At 35.6% G+C, this 22,067-nt stretch overlaps 1 long non-coding RNA gene across 1 annotated transcript in view; it reads right to left on the reverse strand.

Moving 5' to 3' along the window:
• The window catches only part of LOC149776439 (uncharacterized), a 112,256-nt gene extending 107,382 nt beyond the window's left edge, over window positions 1-4,874 (reverse strand). The window contains exon 1 of the long non-coding RNA XR_016416044.1: window positions 4,293-4,874. This is a non-coding gene — a long non-coding RNA (uncharacterized LOC149776439). The remainder of the gene's footprint in view (window positions 1-4,292) is intronic.
• Window positions 4,875-22,067: the final 17,193 nt, after the last annotated feature.

Consider the following 22,067-nt stretch of genomic DNA (forward strand, 5'->3'; position numbering starts at 1 on the left):
TCCACTACTTCTAATATGAAACCAGGATCCAAATCAACCAAGGATGAACAAATTTTCCGGATTTTTCGGCAATGATCGTTTTTCCGTAGTTTGTGCTTGTATGCCGTAAGTCCGTATTTTTAAGGGCAACTTTCGTAAGACTTACGGCAAAATCGTTAAAATTTGCATGTCTGCCCCCCCCCCCCCAAGAAAAGTGAACTATTTTGAAAAAGCACATTACATTTTGTCAACTTAACAACCAATGTTAGGCTGAAAGACAGGAACGTGAAACTTGCCAGAATTATTCCTGAGATGTCACCAACACATTTTACAGTTTGAAAAAGGATCGAACAGATGCGGTTCATGAAGGTCAAAGGTCAAAGGTTAAAATAGTTGCTTACTGTTTAATATGGAAGAAAGCGAATTTGCTTGATCATCATTTATTTTTTTAATTTCATTGCAAATAAATGAAAAGAAACATTTTCACTATATATTTCATTCACTTAATGTAACAGTTTTAAATTTTAAAACTTTATTCCGATATTCTAAGATTTCTAATTTTCCCGTAATTTATGTTACTACTCACACAATACTGCCTCAGGGCATATTATGTAAGCAAGAGCCAAATAAGCATAATTAGCTTATTTTTTTTAATAGAATCAATGTCAGTGTACCATTTTGTTCAGAATATCGTACACAATGATATGAAATAAGAAAAATAATTGCATAAATTGTAAAATTTTGTATTAAGGTGGTGCTCTACAGTTTCGAATTTTGCAGAGGAGTTAGAATTTTAAAGAGATAGAATTTCCCAGGGTTTCCTCATTGGTTTTATTGGCTATTTGCAAAAGACCTTGTATATCTTAGGTATTAGTCAAAGAACCTTATTTTGGTGTATGACTAATTGGATATAATGTGGGATATGGAGTATACAGCTTGGCCTTACTCCAGATGTTCATCTTTCAAAAACTGCTAGCTACGCTTGGTCAATTTCACTTCCTGGACTCTTCTTTTTTTTTAAAAGCCGATAACTATTTTTATACATTTTTTATATGTATCAATTCATTCATTGCACTTTCAGAAGCTGGTATTGTCTAGTTGGGAAAAATTCATTTTCCCTATTTTAATAGGTGCTAAAGATAGTGTACTTTAGACTAATTCGGGCTGATTCATTTAGCACAAGGGAGCAGTCATTTTAGCTAGCAGCGTGTTTAGATTATGTACAATTTCTATAAGAAATACAATTTCCAAAGAAATGTCAGTCACATTACATCAAAATAGCATAGATGTATGCCAACATCATCTCCGCTGTGAATTTTACAAATTCAAACATGTTCACAATACATACATCACTCTCTCAAAAGTACATAGTAACTGGTGAGCGCCCCATGTGCTGCAAAATGTCAGCTTTATTCACGCATGCCTCTTAAATATTCCTGCACTGCAAAGAAAAGTGCCTTCGGAGAATTCATTAGCTTTGTGATAAGATTATTAGAGTATCAGATCTCATGAACAAGATTCGTGCTAGGCGATTATAGATCACACAAATCAGACAGAATGTACATTGCTTCTGAATTATCAACTTGGCATGATCGGAGTTGTGTAATGTGTACATGAATGTTTAAGTTCAGGTCGATACAGTTAGCCCCAGGGTGTTAGAGAGCAATCATGAGCTCTGGGGTAAGAGCCACTCGAGCATTTCCTAGTTGCTGTTCAAACAAACTTTTCTTCAAGAAAATTAAAAAGTGTTGTTCGGCCGGGGCCCCCTTACGAGCCCGTGCCTCGGGGATATATCCCTTTATCGGCCCTTATTAGTCCCACCTCAGGCGTTCTAAATTTATGACACCCCTCCCCCCACAAACACAAAAAAACAACAACCGCCACCCCAAACAAAACAACAATTTTTTTAAAATATCCAAAGAAATGTCAGCCAACGTTGGAAATTCATTAAATATCCGCATTTCAAGTGTTTTGCAGACATTTAAATATAAAACATTGACAACAGAGAATTAGGGGTCAAAAATGTTAAACTGACCGTATGAAAATGTTTGACAATAAAGGTGTAGAAGTCGGAGATAGTCACACTCAGTCAATATTGAGAATCCGTATTGCGTATGTTCCCGTTTATAATGAGAGTAGAAATACCCATTAACCGATAAATTACTAATGTTATGCCCCATCCATTTTGTTCCCGAAACCGTGGGACAACACAACCATTATATGATATTTTCCACTCGATATTAATCTGATATTCATTTTTTTTTAAAAGGAACAAAAAGGCCAAGTTCGATAATCACTGTTTCTGAGGTTTACGACGGATCTTGATTTGGATCTCAATAGATAAACAATGTTATATCATCACATCAACAAACGAACTCGTGTTTGTTCAATTCTGTATCTCTGTTTAGATCACCATATATTACATCTATTAATTTCATTTTTGTAATATTCGCTAGATCCGGGCTATAACACCGTGGTCGATCATCCTCTAGACATCGATAATCACCATCAAAAAGAAATAACCCATCATAATGTACTTCACAAATTTGCGTCTAGGTCAAAGCTGAGTACCATCACAGTAAGGTGTAAAGATTGATTCGATCGATGGACTTTAGCATACACCAGTAACTGTGTTAGTGTAACCTGACAGTAGTCTATCATACATTTTTCGGTCACCCACCCTCATGTCTCCTATTTTTAACATAAAGACCTTGGTCTTTCTACCCTCCAATCCTTCATTTATTTTTGCTGGTAAAATACCACCGTGTCCGCCAATTCTGCGCAACGATACGACATTTCTGTAAACATTTTAGCACGTGTTGTTAATGGTCGAATATTCAATTTGTTTCAAGAAAGAGCGATCATCCATTTATTAAGGAAGTGATATTCATAAAGTGTACAAAAATATCCCACATTTCCACCACAATTGCACATGAAAATGTGATTTCTAAATGTTAACATGATGACCCAATTCATGACCTTCTTGAACTTGTAACCCAGAAAATCCTGTTTACTATCTATCTTTTAGAATCATACAAATAAATACATTACATAAAAGATGGAAATGTATACCTTAAAACAATACTGCATTTTAATCAAAGTTTCCGATTTTGCAGGAAGCTGTCCCACACGTACAAAATCGTCTGATATCGAAATTGTGAACTTGCCGCTAGAACAGGATTCTCAAGAAATTTTCTGGCACATAAATTAACATATAACTCGAAAACTGGCTACAACAGAAGGAAACGACTTGACATCAAGCGTTTCTAAGCACAGACTGTGAGATCTCTCTAAACATCACTAATAAAACTAAGTAATGCGCAATTTTGGACATGCCTATTTGCGAAATAGAGGATCACGTGATCATGTTTACATATTAAAAAAATCACATAGGCCCAGTATGACCTTGATAAAAACCAATAATTTTACTCCGAAAAAAAATTTGATTACTTTACTAAAACTATTTACAAGCCGAGGGTCACGTATTCAATACAGCCTCGATCTCACACTTATTATTCCCACACAAAAATGATTTAAAAATAACTTGTTCACATGACTGTTACTAATTTTGAATTAAAGTCGGGAACCAGGCCAGCCTTATGTCTTTACCAAATAAACTGTCACGGTCAAACTATTTTCTGGAAAAAAATGTCTAAATCAAATAAACAATATTATATTATAATAGCATGGGATAGAATAAAAAAAAGTTAAAAGCTGACAAACAAACAATACAATTTAAATAAATATAATTAAATCAGATATACGTAACAATTTTCTTATGCAATTAAGGTAGAAATGTAAAATATTTTTGCACACTTTATGAATACTTCTTTTCTTAATACATATTGGATTTTCGACCAAAAACAACACGTGGTCCAATGTTTTGTCGTTTCGTTGCAAGAATTACCCTACGCGCAGAATTGGCCGACATGGTGGTATAAGTTACATTCGTCAACTCCGATTATCTGTTCCATATAAAAACTCCCAGACATGACGATGGTGAGATATAAATAAGATGAATGTTTCAGCACTTTAAGCAAATTAGTCCAAACTCCACTAAATGTTTTACATAAAAATTTTGTTTATCTTTTTCTTTCCTCTGTATCTTTTGACAATATCTTCTCTCTTGTAATCTTGTAACTGAAATTATGTATAACATTGTGCAAGTCTACATATTGCATATATTACAAACATTCTGTGTTAGGGAAGACAAGATGTATATATAACACCACTCTCTAACAATAAATCGTACAACTGATAAATAGTGAACTGTTATATAACCATTTCGTTCCAAATCATCTTAACAGTCTTACCTCCGATAGTTTAATCCAGTGATTATGCGCTATGCAACAGAATTTCTAAATTTTAAGATGCAATCAGAGAATCGAATTCCGCCATATATGTTGAAGTTCCAATTCCTTTTGTTGAATTTGAATATCGTTTCCTCTGCAGAACTGCAAAACGTTCTCCTATCCATATTATGCAAGAATTCATAGGTAGCAGACGATCTGAGGGCGCGTGCTTCACTTAAAGCACATTTGTTTCTTTGACGTCATTCTATAGGCCATGGCAGCACAGCGCCTATAAAATAGCCAATATTCAACCAACTCACAAATAATAACTCATATCTGTTTCTTGTTTAGCGCAACACGTGGAGCCTGCATAGAAAAACACTATGGACCATTTCCATTTCCAACTCTCGTAATAAAGTTTATACGTTCCATCATAGACATGTCTTGTTTTGCACGGTAGTGCCTGACACACGGCGAAAGATCTTCAATAAACACACACACACACACACACACACACACACACACACACACACGTCTTTAACATTTAATCTACTTCCATCAGTATTTATAACAATTCGAACTGAATGGACTGCGTCACACAAAATGATTGATTATACGACACTATTTAGCAGTAGAATATGGCAGCGGAAGTTCAGCAGTTAATTGTTTAGTGATATATTTTTCAGGGAACTTTAGAAAACGAGAGCTATTAAAAATAATTTGATAAGTAAAGAAATGGTGATGATCTGTTCGAAAACTGAATATATTACTTACATAACGTTATACCTTCCTTAAATAGCACCTAGTGAAGGCAAAGCCATGCACAAAGTGACAAGACTGAATGACTGGGTTATCGAGAGTCTTGACAGTAACCCTACGCGAATCTGATGTAAAAAAAAACCTTGCCTTAGCGGACAACTTCATGTAATGGACATTTACTCATTTGGGTCGAGGTTTATCAATCTCTTCGCCTGTACTGGAAGGACTAGTGTCTAGAAAGAACAAAATTATGTCATTACAAAGGATTACTATACATGGACGTCCTTCAAAGAATTATTCGTGTACATCTGTCTATTCTAAGAGAAAGTTTTATTGCTGTACAGACAATCAGTGATGCCATATTTGTGATGTCTAACGTGGGAGCAAAGTTCTAACATTTACCTAAAAATTCGTTGAAAGTCCCAGTGGTATTTTTTTCCACAAAATGTGGTTTCCGTTCATGAAATTACAGCCCCTACTATCTAGATAGGTCTAAGTGGTATCAAAGCTGCCAGGTATATGTAGAACCAACTAGCATTACATATATTTTGTTCTGAGAAAATCATGATTTCAAATTTCAAATCGCGCAGCAATATAAATGTTATTGTTGAGTTGCATGTATACGGTACATATGATCAGGGTCGATGTAACTCTGAAGACATTTCGAACTTTAATTTGTGCTGAAATAGCAGTTCTCACATTGTTACTGCGCTTTAGTGTACAAAACCTGGATGCATAAACTGTTATGTTAAAAAAAAATATAAAAAAATAGGGCTATCATCTTTCCATATTTCCTTGGCGTTTTACAGGCATTAAGATTGCAGTTAAAAACGAATCAACCGTTTTCTCTCATACCTACCTGTACCTGCTTATGTTTATGTACAGATTCTAAACATTTGCTAATGGACAGGCCATTCATCTTCACGTGCTGTTTGTTATTGGTGTTCTTCAGAAACACACATTCCCTTGGGCCGAGCCCGTTTTAAAGAGCGATGCCGTGACGTCATTGAGCATGGTCACGTGAGGTGGTCCTGGTCTGGTTGGCCAAAAGACAATAAACTTGCTCAATATTTGACGACTAACTGCGCTGTGGTCGAAATAATTATATCTCTCTTTCTGTAACTAACATTCAGTCCGACTCCATATTTTCGTTTCAAGTCGATAAAACTGGTTCTGAAACTGACGATGAGGTTTATTTTGGAGTCTTCTATGTTTCTATATCAGATTCAGTGTTTTTATACCAAAGATTAAGTGGATACGTATGGATCCTAAATTACTATCACGTGTGCGTCAGACAAACTTGTATTTTAACTGGAGACTTTAATTCCAAAACTTACAAAATGGAATATCATTGACTGTTCAATTATTTCTAGCAACTCTCAAAAATATAATAATAATTTCTGTAAGCATGAATTTGACCGACTTTTTACAGTTGGTCACTCCTTGTAAATTTACTAATTTTAGTTTCCACGACAAAACTAAACAAATTTTACCTGTTGATAACATTTCATTATAACAAAACCGACGTGGTTTAGACAATAACAAGGCAATTTTTTTTAGAAATAGTGATGCCGATAAAGTAGTAGAATATTAATGAAGAATATGGATGTATATAATCGTATATAATCCACATATTTGAATATTATCTCTATCGTCATTATTTAATGACACTGCTTCACTGCTTCAGAATGTTTTGTAATAAGTAATAGGAATCCTATTTGTAATAATGATAATAATACTATGATTTAAAACTAACTTCCAAAAGGCACTCAGAAAACAACACTATCAGTAGTGAATGGGGATACTTTAGTCTCAACGGGATTTTAGTGTTAAATTTGGGTGTTTGTACTTTAACATCAAAAGGAATTAACATGGGGAAATTTAACATGGGTGGAACTATAGCGGCTCAAGGGATTGGGACTGTCTATGCTCAGTACAAGCGATTTAGACTCATTGAGACGTTTGTTTAAAATAGGTGGTTGTACCATGGCGACAAGGGAAATTCAACATTGGTGATTTTAACATGGGTGGGGCTAGCGAAAAGGGAAAATGGAACATAGCGACATGGATCGGGACTGCATAGCGACAAGGGAAAATGGAACATAACGACAAGGGATCGTGCCTGTCTAGACTCAAGGGGAATTGAACATAGGAAATGTAGAGCGACAATAGATTAGGTCTGTCTAGGCTCAATATAGGCGATATAGCCTCGTGTAGACATCTATGTTAAAAAGTGGCCGGCACAAAAGCCTCAAGATTTATGGCCTCACGTAGACTTCTATGTTAAAATAGGGTCCCGACACTTTGGACTCATAACAGGAATTTAACATGGAACAGATTGGGCATGTCTAGACTTAAGCGGAATGGAACATAGGGAATGGGCCTGTCTAGGCCCAAGGGGAATTGGAAAGAGGTGACGTCATGGTACTGGACATTGGCAACAATATTGCAAGTGGCTGACCTCAATCGGGCAAAACAGTGACAGCGGAAAAAAATCTATAACGCCTGGCGGGGGCGGGATATATAACGTTATAGACATATAATCACCTACCAAACAATCCATAGTGATGAGAGTGCTAATCTAAAATAAAGTTTTATACAAAACAACACACTCATACTAACAAAATACACGTTATTTACTATCAATACATTGTGATAAAGGAAATTATCTATCTACAAAACACGCCATTACCTTACAATCACCTCAACAAAAGAGTCAATGGTTATACTCACACTACTCCACATTCACACAAAACAACCACAATGAGCAGGGTCAAGGGTTTTTGTTAATGAAAAACAAACACGTACAAACGTACGCGCGCACACAAAATACAAACACAAACGAACGCGTACGTACAAAAACACATACAAACTCACTATTTTTGTTTAGGGACAAGTGTTTTTTGTTAAGGAAAAACAAACACATACAAACGAACGCGCGCACACATAAACACAAAATCTAACACATACACACACACACACACGCTATTTTTGTGTGTGTAGGAACTAGTGTTTTTGTTAAGAAAAAACAAACATAGACACACACCAACGTATGCGCGCACACAAACACACACACACAAACAAGCACACAGACAAATACTCCAAGCTTAAGCTGAACCGAGCAGGAGATATCGTAGTTAACTATACATAAGTTATTTAAAGATTTGAGTTGTCAGCTGAGCTAGTCTACGTGATCCGTTATGCTTTAGAATAGTTGTATATTTAGGGACACATCAATAGGTACGTATAGCTATGCGGATTAAACTTGTTGCATAGCATTAATGTCCGTACAATGTCCCTAAACGTGTTTCTATAATGTCCATTTTCTATGTCCCTATTTTTTTGTTTGTACAGTGTCGCTAAGGTGTCGGTAAGTAAGACGAAGAGATCTGTTTAAGAGGCTCCGAGATTTAGTTGAACCGAGCATGAGATCTCGTAGTTATTTATAGATGGGTTATTTATAAATTTGATTAGTTAGCTACATTTTATATCAGTTGGATCTGTGTGTCTATTTTTTTGTCTCTACAGTGTCTCTAAGTGTCGCTAAGTATGTTAATTGTACGTCCCTATTTCTACGTCCCTATTTTTGTATTTCATGGTCAATTTTTACTAGAGACTACGTGGCTGACTTGAATACGCGCTACTGTAGGTGGTAGGTAAAATGAATTTGATAGGGACAAAGGTAGTTTTATAGGGACAAACAAAGACCAATGCACGCACACACACACACACACACACGCGCGCGCTCTCACACACAAACCCACACACACACACACACACACACCAGACGTTATATGTTAGCTTCGAATGCAAACGAAGATGAAATTTCACTAAATAGACTATCCCTTACACCACAAAAACATATCATACCCACTATTTAAAATGCTGTGTGTTCGCTTAGAATGTAAGAGAAGGAGCTGAAATCTCACAAAATATCTGTCCCTTCCACCACAAAATAATATCCATTACACCCACTATACCATCTATTAAATCATAATCACTATCCAAACGCCCTGTGTTAGCTTCAAATGTAAGACAAGGAGATAAAATCTCACAAAATAGACTACCTCTTACACTACCAAAAATACTATGTGGAAAAACGCAAGTGTCTATTTATAGTCACAACTTGTTGGAAATTCCTATGTAAAACCCCAATATATATTTATAGCCTCAACTTGTGTGACGACCCTGTTTAAAATCCCTAGTATCTATGTATAGCTACAACCTGTGTAAAGTCCTATGGAAAAACACAAGTCTTAGACTTAAAATGTCTAGCTTCAGTGACGTCACTGTACTGGACACTAGGGGGGAAAATGGAAACGTGTTGCAAGTGGCTGACCTGAATACGTAGGTAGGTAGGTACGTGAACTGAATTTGATAGGAACAAAGGGAGTTTTATAGGTACAAACAAAAACCCAAACACACACACACACACACACACACACACACACTCCAAATGGCCTGTGTTAGCTTAGAATGCAAATGAATAAGATGAAATTTCACAAAATAGAATATCCCTCACACCACAAAGATACTCTCCATTACATCCACTATACCATCCATTATATCATACTCATTATCCAAACGCCCTCTTAAAGCTTAAAATGTAAGAGAAGGAGATAAAATCTCACAAATTATACTATCCCTTACATTATAAAATATAATATTCATCACAAATCTATGTCAGTGATTCCGAAGACGACATGAGTGAACCCGCATCGATGTCGTCTACTTCTGTAAAAAAATTTTAAAAAAAAACACGAGAGTTCTGTCCTGATTTAACCCCAAAGAAATTCGTTCGTCCCCCTAAAATTATTGCCACATTTGAGTGACCCAATAACGCACTTACAGAAAACTGAAAACGAAGACTTACACCTATACTGTGAAATGTAAAGAGTGGAAAACTTGGTCAAATTAAAGTTTATAATCAAGATGAAACGATGACACCTTTTCAAGGAGAAATCCGACATCAAGAGACAGTAGCATTCCGTGTCCAAATGTGTTAGTAGAAGTTTGTGCTAGCGATCTCGAAGAGGATATGAATACCTCATATTCAACACCATCTACATCCACTACAGAGAGAGAGAGAAAAAAAAAAAAACGGTGGTAAATCGGATATGATAACAAAATCAACAAGACCAGTGAAGAAAGAAATTCGTTTAGTACCTCATGAAGATTATGTTTTACAACCTAGCAGCCCAAAAGTGACTTGCATAAAAAAATTGAGAACGATGACATACACCTACACGGAGAAATTAAACGGTTTAAGTCCGTGGTTACTATGTCTTTGCATGTAATGTTCATATGAAATTTAGGTACAAACGAAAGCTAACACACACACACACACACACACACATACACACGCGCGCGCGCATACACACGTATTACTGCATTGGATGAGAGTAGAATGGAGACTACATTATGTGACAGTAGAACGGGGACTAGTGTTTTTAGAGATGGACAGACAGACTTAATGTTACATTGCAGAGAGAAAGAAAGAATGAAAAAAAAACGGAAATGTATGACACCACTTTTGGGTATTGTTTTTCTTTAAAGGTATTAGAGGACGATGATAATTAAGACGATATATTTGAAAATTAAACGATTCTAGATTATGACTGGCGTAAGTTGGAAATTAGCAGACGCAATTCAGATAAACTAGCAGGGTTAGAACTACATGTTAGATCCGCCATCCCTTTATTCAAGGACGGATACTCCTAATTTTCATTGTAACGAACCCCTGTGACCTGAGTAGCCTCTGTTTTGCTTACGATAGTTTAATATAGTAGTTGTTCTTGGTCCTATTTAGCAATATTAAAATGACTGGTGCATAAGGTACGTTCTACCTCAAATATTTTTGCACATTGTGGGTCTGAAACCTGGTATTGTTACTTTATTTCAATTAAAAGGTGGCACGGCAAGGTTACGCGCACATCATTTCATTCGGAACTTCCATTAGAAACTGCATCTGCTATTTTTGCGAGACAAAATTATGCCATAAATTTCCCAGCCAAAAGAAGTTATTCGGATCACATCGGCAATTTCAACGATTACATTGACTGTAAGGTTAAGGAGTTTTACGAATGAAAAAAAAATAATGTCGCAACTTTCAGGACAATCCTACGGATCATGCCTAGAAGTATGGGGGCGCTCTACAGATATTATGACTTTCTATGAGAGTGCCAGGTGTAAGGTGAAGTTGTTTGCACACGTAACATGCACAATGGAGAGAATGTTGGTATAAATCTATGTTACATTCATGTGCTGTGGCTAGAATTTCATTGGATATAGTACTTTTGGAAAATGACTGCTCCTATGTGCTCAAAGAATATCAGTTAAAATTAGTCTAAAATACACAATCTTCAGCAGTTACTAAAGTAGGGAAAATAAATTTTGCCAGACTAGACAGTAACAGCTTCTGAAAGTGCATTGAATGAAATATGAAATGTACAAAAATCGTTTTTGTTTAATAATGTTTACTCTGAAGTCAAGAAAGTGAAAATGACCTAGCAGAGGTAGCAGTCTTTTGAAAGGTACACATCTGAACAAAAATCAATGTGTATAATCCATAACCGATATTACACACAACAACCATATACCAAAATAGGGGCAATTACAAGTTCTTCGAACAATTCCTAAGATATACAAGGTCTTTTTTAACAGCCATTATAAACCGTGAGGAAAACCGGGTCAGTTCTTTTCTTCAAAAATAAAAACTATGCAAAATTGTACACAAATATTAACAGCAATAATGTTGTCACCAAGGGAGATCATAGTATAGGCCTGATACACAAGTATGAACAATGAATGTTTCATCCACAAGCAGGATGTATGACTCATTTTCACAACTGAATTATCAATTTCACTCAGTTATACTGAATAATACTGATTCGGATATGGATAATATGCATCTCTTAACGTCCAGTTGACGAATACGATGCATTTCTGGTTTAGGTCTCTTAGTCAGGTGGCGCTCATCAGTTTCGTATTTTGCACAGGGTTAGAATTTTAAAGAAAGAAAATTTCCCCTGGTTTCCTCACTGTTCAAATAACCTTTAAATCCCTTTATTTTCGTGTATGATTGATGGGTGCAATATGGGTTATAGAATATACAGCTTGGCCTTACTTCAAATGTGCACTCCCCAAAAAATGGTAGTTCCGCTTGGTCATTTTCACTTCATGGAATTCAGAGGTTAATTGTAAAAAAAATAATATAAAAAAGAACAGCCGATAACTTTTTTTTTACATTTTATATATTTGGCAATTCATTCACAGCATTTTCAGAAGCTGGAATTGTCTAGTCTGGCAAAATTCATTTTTCTTATTTTAATGACTGCTAAAAATAGTGTAATTTAGACAAATTCAGGCAGATATTTTTTCAGCACAAGGGAGCAGTATTATTAGTTGGTTGCATGCTTGGATCATTTATAATTTCCGTAAGTACAATATCCTATGAAATTTCAGCCACAGTACATGAAAGTAACATAGAGCTATACAATATTCTCACAAATATGCATGTTGCAACAACTTCATCTTACACATACCACTCTCACAGAAGTTCAGCACATCTGTAGAGCGCCTCCTCAAGAAGCCACCTCACATGACCTGTCCTTCCCAATCTGCTGAAAGATCCCTTAAGAGCCTCTATTCCACAGAGACCCGTTGGTCATAAAGCTTTGGTTTTAAGAAAAAGAATTTCACCGGGTTTCCTCATTGGATATACTGGCTATTAAAAAAAGAAAGACACTGTATATCTAAGGTATTGTTCAAATAACCTTTCATTCCCTTTATTTTGGTGCACGGACATCAGAGGTTAATTGTAATTAAAAAAAACACACACACAAAAAAACAAAAAAAAAACAGCCAATAACTTTTTCTTTTACATTTTATATATATTTGGCAATTCATCAATTGCGCTTTCGGAAGCTATTATTGTCTGGTATGGCAAAATTCATTTTCCCTATTTTAATAGGTGCTAAAGATAGTGTACTTTAGACTAATTCAAGCTGACTGATTCAGCACAAGGGAGCAGTCATTTTAGTTAGCAGTAGTGTTTAGATTAAATTTCCATAAGTTCAATATCCAAAGAAATGTCAGCCACATTACATCAAAGTAGCATAGACTTATGCCAACATTCTCTCCAGTGTGCATGTTTCCTATGCAAACAACTTCACCTTACATACGTCAATCTCTCAAAAAGTACACAACAACTGGCGAGCGCCCCCATAAGACTCCATTACGTAAGAGGACAATAATATACATCACGCATGCGCTCACGTGAATTTGATTCATTACACATTAAATTATTCAAACTACTTTACGAGATTATTATACATAAATTATGTAGCAACTAAATTTAGTGGCTGTAACTCAAAGGAAATTAGGCATCCACCATTTAGCGTAAGAATATGGGAGAAAAGCGATCGTATTAAGTCATTTCAATATGTTTTGTGGCTGTCTTTCCTCTTTAGATAAGACTGACTGAAAGTATTGGACTTAATAATAATAATAATAATAATAATGAGGACTTTGTATAGCGCCTAATCTTTAGACGCTCTAAGCGCTTTACAACATTAGACAACACCTAAAAGATAAAAAACATATAATATTATTACAAAAACAAACACCATGAAATTAGAAAAACATTAAAAAATAAAAACATGCTGAGAATATTTCAGGTAGGAAACATTATGAGGTCTTTAAGTTTGTTCTTGCAGTCGAAATAAGTGAGTTAATACTACCTACCGGATTTAATAAGGATAATACTTTTTCTGTTACGTGTTTCACAAGTCGTCAAACATAAGATTTTATCGAGAAATATTATGTACAGGCCTATATATTGTCAATAAGACCTTTCAACCTACTGCTGCTCAAGAGAGTCGAGAAATACGGATAAGTGTCTAAAAACGTACACCGACATCTTGCGGACAAACATATCTGCAAACGATTCCTTGATTTCATGAATAGGTGATATTAGACACACAGTATCAACACTTTAAAAAAAAAATTGTTTTTGGTGGTGGGTGTGAGTGTGGGGGCTAATTTATCAGAATATACTGAAATAACTAATTTGCAGGTACTCATTTTCGTGGTTGATACTAGTAGATGGAATTTCATCCGACTTCAAGTTCGTTTTTTTAATTTTGTTTGGTCATTTATGTGGCAAGTGAAATACTTACAAGTTGGCACATACATGGCCAAACAGTAAACAACCAATTTTAAGACAGACGAAACTCTGCCAACGTTGCAACATAAAAAAAAATAACAAAAAAAAATAATAATAAAAAACCTCACAATTTTTGAATCCACGTGGAATATAACAACACTGTCCTGTGGCAAATTTGAATTTCGTGGCAACACATGACTGTTAACAAATACGGGCAAGTGTCTTAACTGTACACGTGTGTGTTCTGGGCATATTTGTCTGCAGCAAAATTGCACATTTGAATGAAGCGGTAACATCAGATCCCAAATATTCCGTCAGTATCAACACAGATTTCTTCTTTGAGTGTCTGTGTGGCGGGGAGGGGGCTGATTTCGCTGATTAAATTGAATAATGCTTGTCCTTAACAATATTTTCTTTGCGTTTCGAGAAAATAATTTATTTCTAATTTGTAACGACTATTGTTGAATTTTATCCAAATCGATTGGAGATATTTGAAGTATGGACGACCTGAATTTGTATGATATATGGTGACAATCACATAGATGTAGTACCATCAGACAGCAATGCCCCGACAATCTATCGACTTTGTCAATGTGTACTTTGCCAGGGGAACTTACTGATGAATATACAACTGGAAATTGTCTTGTATTACAGTTTGAAAGGGGTGGGTAAGTTGTTGATTGGACTAACACTGTTACACCATAATGCGAATGTCTGCATTTACTATTTGTCAACTGTTACGGTAAAACTCAGAAAGTTTCCTTTGGACCTAGACATCACGCAAAGAAAAATTAACTCGATTTAATAATTGATTTTGTTAACTTTTATTAACTGAATAGCCCCCCCCCCCCCCCCATGGAATATCCCATTTCCACAAGTGACTTCACAATGTTTTCACCGTTTTATATATGTGATTTTGCGATCCTTGGATTACCAGTGATATGCTCTACCAACTCTTCCCAAAATGAAAGGTCGCAGTTATAAATTAAATCTAATTTATTGCTGCATGCTAGCTAAGATTTTGTCATATCATTTAATGTGTGTGTGTGTGTGTGTGTGTGTGTGTGTGCGAGAGAGAGAGAGAGAGAAAGAGAGAGAGAGAATGTAATACTGTATGTATGTATGCATGTATGTACCGGTATGTATGTACAGTGTATCCCCTAGGGGTGCAAGACTGAGAGTCAAAACTTTCCTTGGTGTCAAAACTGGGGGTCAGACTAAATAAAAATGAGGGTAAAGGGAAACACTGTATGTATGTATGTATGTATGTATGTATGTATGTATGTATGTATGTGTATGCATGCAAGAGAGAGAGAGAGAGAGAGAGAGAGAGAGAGAGAGAGAGAGAGGGAGGGAGAAAAATGGGATGAGGTATCTAGCAAAGAAGAAAAATAATTTTCTATTTTTAGAACACAAATTTAAAAAGAAGAAAAACAATTTTCTATTTCAAGAACACAAATTTATTACAGCTACTTATTTACAAAACAAGACAGTACAACTTGTATTATTTGTCCTCTTGCTTTGGTCCTGACAGCTGCCTATCAACCCATTGGTCCAGTATCTTATCTTCGGCTGACTTCACCGCCGTCACAGTAAGGTGTGGACGGGTCACTTTGGTAGGCCAAGCATGGAAGGCAACAGAAACATCCGAGACTAGGCTTCCATCTGCTTGAACCTGTTGCGTGATGGACATAGGGGTTCTGTATCCTTTTGCTGCCTTGGGACGAAGTCGTCGATCTCGGGTGTTGACAGGAGAGCTTTCAAACTGGGCAGTCTCATCTCTGTTGGACAGTGAGAGGCGGCAACCTTTTGCAGCTTTTGGGCGATTCCTTCTGTCAGGAGGTTTTGGTGGAGCTCGGATGACATTGTCAGTTGCTGGGCTCCTAACGTTCTCATCCATATATCGGCTCCAACCCGCAATGGCAGTATCAACATCACTTTTCTTTATGTCTATTTCATTACTTGTTTGACTCGCCGCCTTTCTTGATCCCTTCATCGAATTCGGTCTCGACCTTTTGACTTTGGTTTCAAACAATGGATTATGTGTTTTTCTATCAGAATTCGAAGAACATTTGCTATTCACAGTCTCTTTGTCCTCTGTTTTGGCAAAATATTCAGTCTTGTCATCCACAGAACTGTCGCCCATGACTTCACGTTTGTTGCAAATTTTCTGTAACTCTTCATTTTCCTCCTCTTCTCTCTGGGGCAGTTGCTGATACTCTTCTATGCTCTCAACAACAACAATGCCTTCATCCTGGTTTTTACTCTTCCCCTCAGCCTTTCTGAACCATTTTGGAATACAATGAGATAACTTTGAACCCATTTTGATTCTTTCTCTCTATCTACGTTGTTTGCTCTAGGAGTGTAGTTGTCAGTGTGACATTAACAATTGCGTGACGTCATTAAAGTGACTTCATAGAGAGGCTCTGATCTTTACGTCATGGATTTTTATTTATGTCAATTTTTATAAATGATTGTTAATTAATAATATATTATCAAATATTTATATACAATATAGATATATCCTAGCGGCCACACTGTTTGGTGTAATTTTGTTAAAAACAAACGAAATCTGATCTGACATCACTATAATAGGAGAAGATAAAACTGGACTGGACCACGCGACTTCTCTAACTCAATTTATTTGCTCCAGTAAATAGTCTTTACATATCGATATACCAAATTTATTCACTCTCCCCAACTTTTTGTTGTTGTTAATATTAGGCTTTGATTTGATGCATGTTATATTGCCTGGAGAAATGTTTCAAATCATCCACCATTACCTATTTATGTTGGGCATCATCTGTACGAAACCTTGTTATATTTTTTTTCTTGTTTTCCACAGTTAGAAACGTCTTGTCCACATAAGGTTACGCCCAATAGTTTATCAAATTTTACATCCACGTGCATAAGTCGGCTGCATGCTGTTCAATCGTCGCTATGAAAATGATAATTTTTGGACCATTTTTCAACCCTTATGATCACAAAAAATTCCTATTTGTCTAGATTATGATATCATTACTTTGTAATGTCAAAATTATTCCGCATCCTTTTTAATCCAGCTTCTTAACTAGCACAAATGCTTTAAAATAAGCCTAAAGGTTCTAGTTCTGCCCTGTCCATTCAATGTTTTTTTTTTTCTTCTGCAACCATACACATGTCAATTTAAGAACTGAATTGGGATGTCTCTGACCAAAATTTGAAGAAGAAAAAAAAAAAATAACTGTCTCAAATTTTGTGACTTTACGTCACACGTTACAGGACAGAGGTGAGAAAAAAAATATATTAAAAAAAACACAAACAAATTCCAAAACAACGAACAAACAAAAAGAATCACAAAGAAATAAAAACAGTCTAATATTATTATCACCCCCACTGAAAATTATATATATATATATATATATATATATATATATATATATATATATATACATATATATATATGTGTGTGTGTGTGTGTGTGTGTGTGTGCGCGCGCACGTGTGTGTGAATAATTTTAATCGATTTCAAAATGAAATATTGTCAGCTGGGATGTATTAATTATTCTTTCAGAGAAAACGAAGCATGCATACAAACACACGTCTTTTTCCAACTGTATTATGACTGAACACAAGAAGCTGCGAATTGTCCGAGGGAGTTAACTCTTCACAGTACGTACAAGTTTGACCGTTACATGAAGAAGTTATGCAACTATTCCCAATCTTTGCTTTTTTACGGGTGTTTCTTTTTAAAATAATAAAAAAAAATCTCTATAAATAAACGAGACGCCCGAAGATTTTAACTTAAAAGTTGTTTAATGTAAACAAAGTGCAAACACTGTCTGGCTACTGTATCGTTCCTACAAGTGAAATCGTATTAATATTCTATCGCGCGATCCTCAGAAAGTACTTAAAAACGAGAGGGAAATAAGAGGAAATGAAATGACGAATTAACAGAAGGTAACATTTCAATTTATTTGTAGCGGATCCAAGTCACTGTTATGCTTTGAAATACCAGTGATACTCACCGTCAAATACGATGATTATTTGCAATCAGATGAATGTCTCCCTTGCTCCATCTATCGCTTTGTCTTCGCTGATCGGTTAAATAGTCACCAAAACGCACGCCTTTTGGAATTTTAAAAATTTGTATTGGTCTGTTCGAGAACCTTGTTGCTTGTGTGTGTGTGTGTGTGTGGGGAGGGGTTTGGAGGGGATTTCCACGAAATTATGTCAGTTGTTTTATTCATTTAGAATATGTTACATAAAATGGTGAATACCGATATGTTTCTGGTTATTTTCCGCCTTAATTTTTGACTGTTAACTTGAAATTCATCAGTGTGTTTGGAGAATTATATCGAAATGATCTACCGTTGAAATCCCATCATTTTATACTTCATTTACAGATCAAAATTTGATGTACCCACAGTATTAGTATATCAAATTGTTTTACAGAAACACTTCTAAATTGAACTTCCACTTTGACTCTTCTGGAAATCCATTTACACATTAAAAAAAATTAAGGTGGCCCGGGCCGAGCAACATTTTTTTAATTTTATAAAAGAAAAATTCTGTTTGAACAGAACTATGAGAGGCCCGAGTGTTTCTTAACCGAGATTCCGTGATCGTTCTCTATGGCCCTGAACACAGGGGTTCGTTACAAAGAAAATTATGAGTATCCGTCAATTAATCAAGAGAGGGGGGTCTATATTGTCACAGGTTAGACCCCACCCCCACATCCTTTGGTTTATTGACGGATACCACCATGTCAGCTAAGTCTGCGCGTCGGGTAATTCTGCGCAACGATACGTCATTTCTGTAAACACTGAATCACGTCTTATTTTTGTTCAAAAATCCATTTTTTTATCAAATAAAGAACGATTAAGTGAAGTGATATTCATAAAGTGTACAAAAGTATCCCGCATTTCGGCTCGAAATGCATATGAAAATGTATATATATATATATATATATATATATAAGATGGAAATGTATACCTTAAAACAATACTGCATTTTAATCCAAAATTCGAATTTTGCAATTTGTTGTCCCACACGTACAAAATCGTCTGCTACCCAAAGTGTCAACTTGCCGCTAGAATATAAATTCTCAAGAAATTCCTAAGCGCATAATCTGTTTCTAAGTTCTTTAGTAATTTTCCTCCATCAACAAGACTTTGTGAACACATTACAACCTAATCATTGTTGGTTCTTTTCCACTTAACAGCTTTTTTTAAAAAATAAAAATGTTGAATTTTATTTTTTTTTGCAAGATCGGTTTAGTTTGCTTAATATCTCTTGCCATTTACTGGCATTTTTACGTTGAATTTTGTCAAACTAGCTAAAAACCTGAATAATCTGGTGACAATTGCCTCTTTTCAAATCGCTGGATATTATTTTCGTCAATTGGTCGAATTCGGTATGCGTTTTGCTTTAATATTGGTGAACGGAAACCTTTTTTTTTTTTTAGGTGCGTAGAAATGCCCGACAGCATTGTACTGCTAATTTTCTTTGTAACGAACCCCTGTTGGCCTGAGCACAGACAAACAGTTGCAATACCTCTACAGCTGACCCCAGTACCAGAGAATAGGCATTCTGGGACTGACGATGTTTAGTATTGCTCTTTATACGATAGATATATTAGCTCTCATCCAAAATAAAATTTTGATTTAAAAAAATCTAGTGTAGCACCACCAAATTAAATTTAAAAAAAAAATTAACAGATCTACATCAACATACTTAAAATTGAGAGAGAGAGAGAGAGAGAGAGAGATTGATCGCATCTCATACTCACCGTGTATACAATGTATCAAACAGCTTGTTCTGTTTCCAGTAAACGGTGCACTTTCATTCACTCTGAATAATATTGTTTTATCTCGAACTAGGAATCTCGCGAAATACAGCGGCTTCAAAATGAATACCATTCCGTATTTTAGGGTATTATCAAAGACAGAAGAGACGCAATACCCTGACGACGTTGGTGGGATTTCGAGTAGAATCACGAATCACTCTGTGAGGTAAACAGCAGTTACAACAGGATTCAAAGCCGGAGTCCCAGCAAATAAAATCATGAAGATCACAGGACACAAAAATATTTCATCCATCACGGCATACGACTCTAAACTAAGCGTAATGGAGCAGAAGGAATATTCTTCAATCCTGACGCACGCTGCTGTTCCAAATCTACCCTCCACAAGTACTTCTTCGGCCATGACAGCTTCATCCAGATACGACTCAGACGCCCACATTCGCGGATTTTTTTCTTCTACTATCGCATCTTTCATAATTGTACCTTCAGTTATCATTAATGTATTGAGTCATTTTTACTCGTGCAAGTATTTATTTCCTCGTATCAATATTTCGTTATTCTTATTTGGCTTGATAATATTCCATTATTCAAGTCGGGTTTTGTTCGTTGGTGATGCGCGCTTTCATAGTAAAATAGTGTATATTAATGCGCTTAAATCAGGTTTCATTCATAAATTGAACATGTAAACTATGAAATAAAACAAAATAATTATATTGTTTCAGCTGTATTATTCCTCAAATATAACAGAGCGATTAATATGTTTGGCATTAAGTATATAATAAAAAGCTATTGACTGAGTGATGAAAAATATTGGGCCCTAGTTCATGTGGTGTAGGATGCGGGTATCCTTGGTCACATGAACACGGGACCAATAATTTTCATCACTCAGTCAATAACACACACACAAACTGAAGTTACAACGATACGTCGTCATTTCTGTAAACATTAGATCACGTGCTATTTGCGGTCAAAAATCCATTCATTATCAAGAAAGAACGATCGTACTTTAATTATGAAAAGTGATATGCATAAAGTGTACACAAAATATCCCACATTTCTCCTCGAAATGCATAAGAAAATGTGATTTCTAAATGTCAACATTAAGACCCACTCCGAGACCTTCTTTAACCGGTAACTTAGAAAATCATAGTTACTATGTATCTTTTACAATCATAAAAATAAATCTATTATTTAAAAGATGGAAATGTATACCTTAAAAATATTCTGCATCTTAATCCAAGTTTCCAATTTTGCAAGAAATCGTCCCACATGTACAAAATTGTCTGCTACCCTCCATGCCAACTTGTCGCTAGAACATAAATTTTCAAGAAATTCCCCTGCGTATAGTTTGTTTCTAAATTACTTTAGTAATTTTTCGCCATCAACAAGACGTTGTAAACACATTACGTTCTATTCATTGTTCGTTCTCTTCCATACAATAGCTTTTTTTAATTATAAAATGTTAAACTTTACTAATTTGTTTTTACAAAATCGGTTTAGTTTGCTTAATATCTCTTGCCATTTATTGGCATTGTTACGTTGAATTTTGTAAAACTAACTATAAACCTGGCCTAATTTACTCGACTGAAATGCTGACAGAAACAGTCCAAAGTAATGCATTTTATTTTTATAGCCCGATGGATAAACATGACATCTTTTCAAAGCTGTGCGCAGAATAGACCGACATATCGCGAGTCATGAAAACACGGGGGTGGTATCCCGTGTGTCCAAAATCAATATTATTTTGAACAGAATATTCTGGTGATAATTGCCCATTTTCATATGGTAAGCATTGCAGTATTTTATTTTCGTCAATCGATCGAATTCCGTATGCGTTTTGTTTCAATGTTGGAGATGGCAACCTTAGGTGGGCCGAAGTGCATATATATATATATATATATATATATATATATATATATATATATGAGAATATATGAGAATATATTTATGCACTTCGGCCCACCTAAGAGAGAGAGAGAGAGAGAGAGAGAGAGAACTTGTGAAGTGGAAATATTAATATCATGTTTTGTCACGCGTGTTTCGCTACTTCTGACAAAACAGTGTTTCCATTTCAAGAGTTAAATATT

Source organism: Sinohyriopsis cumingii, chromosome 18, assembly GCF_028554795.1.
Source record: "Sinohyriopsis cumingii isolate HCF-2022 chromosome 18, ASM2855479v2, whole genome shotgun sequence".
Classification (NCBI taxonomy): domain Eukaryota; kingdom Metazoa; phylum Mollusca; class Bivalvia; order Unionida; family Unionidae; genus Sinohyriopsis; species Sinohyriopsis cumingii.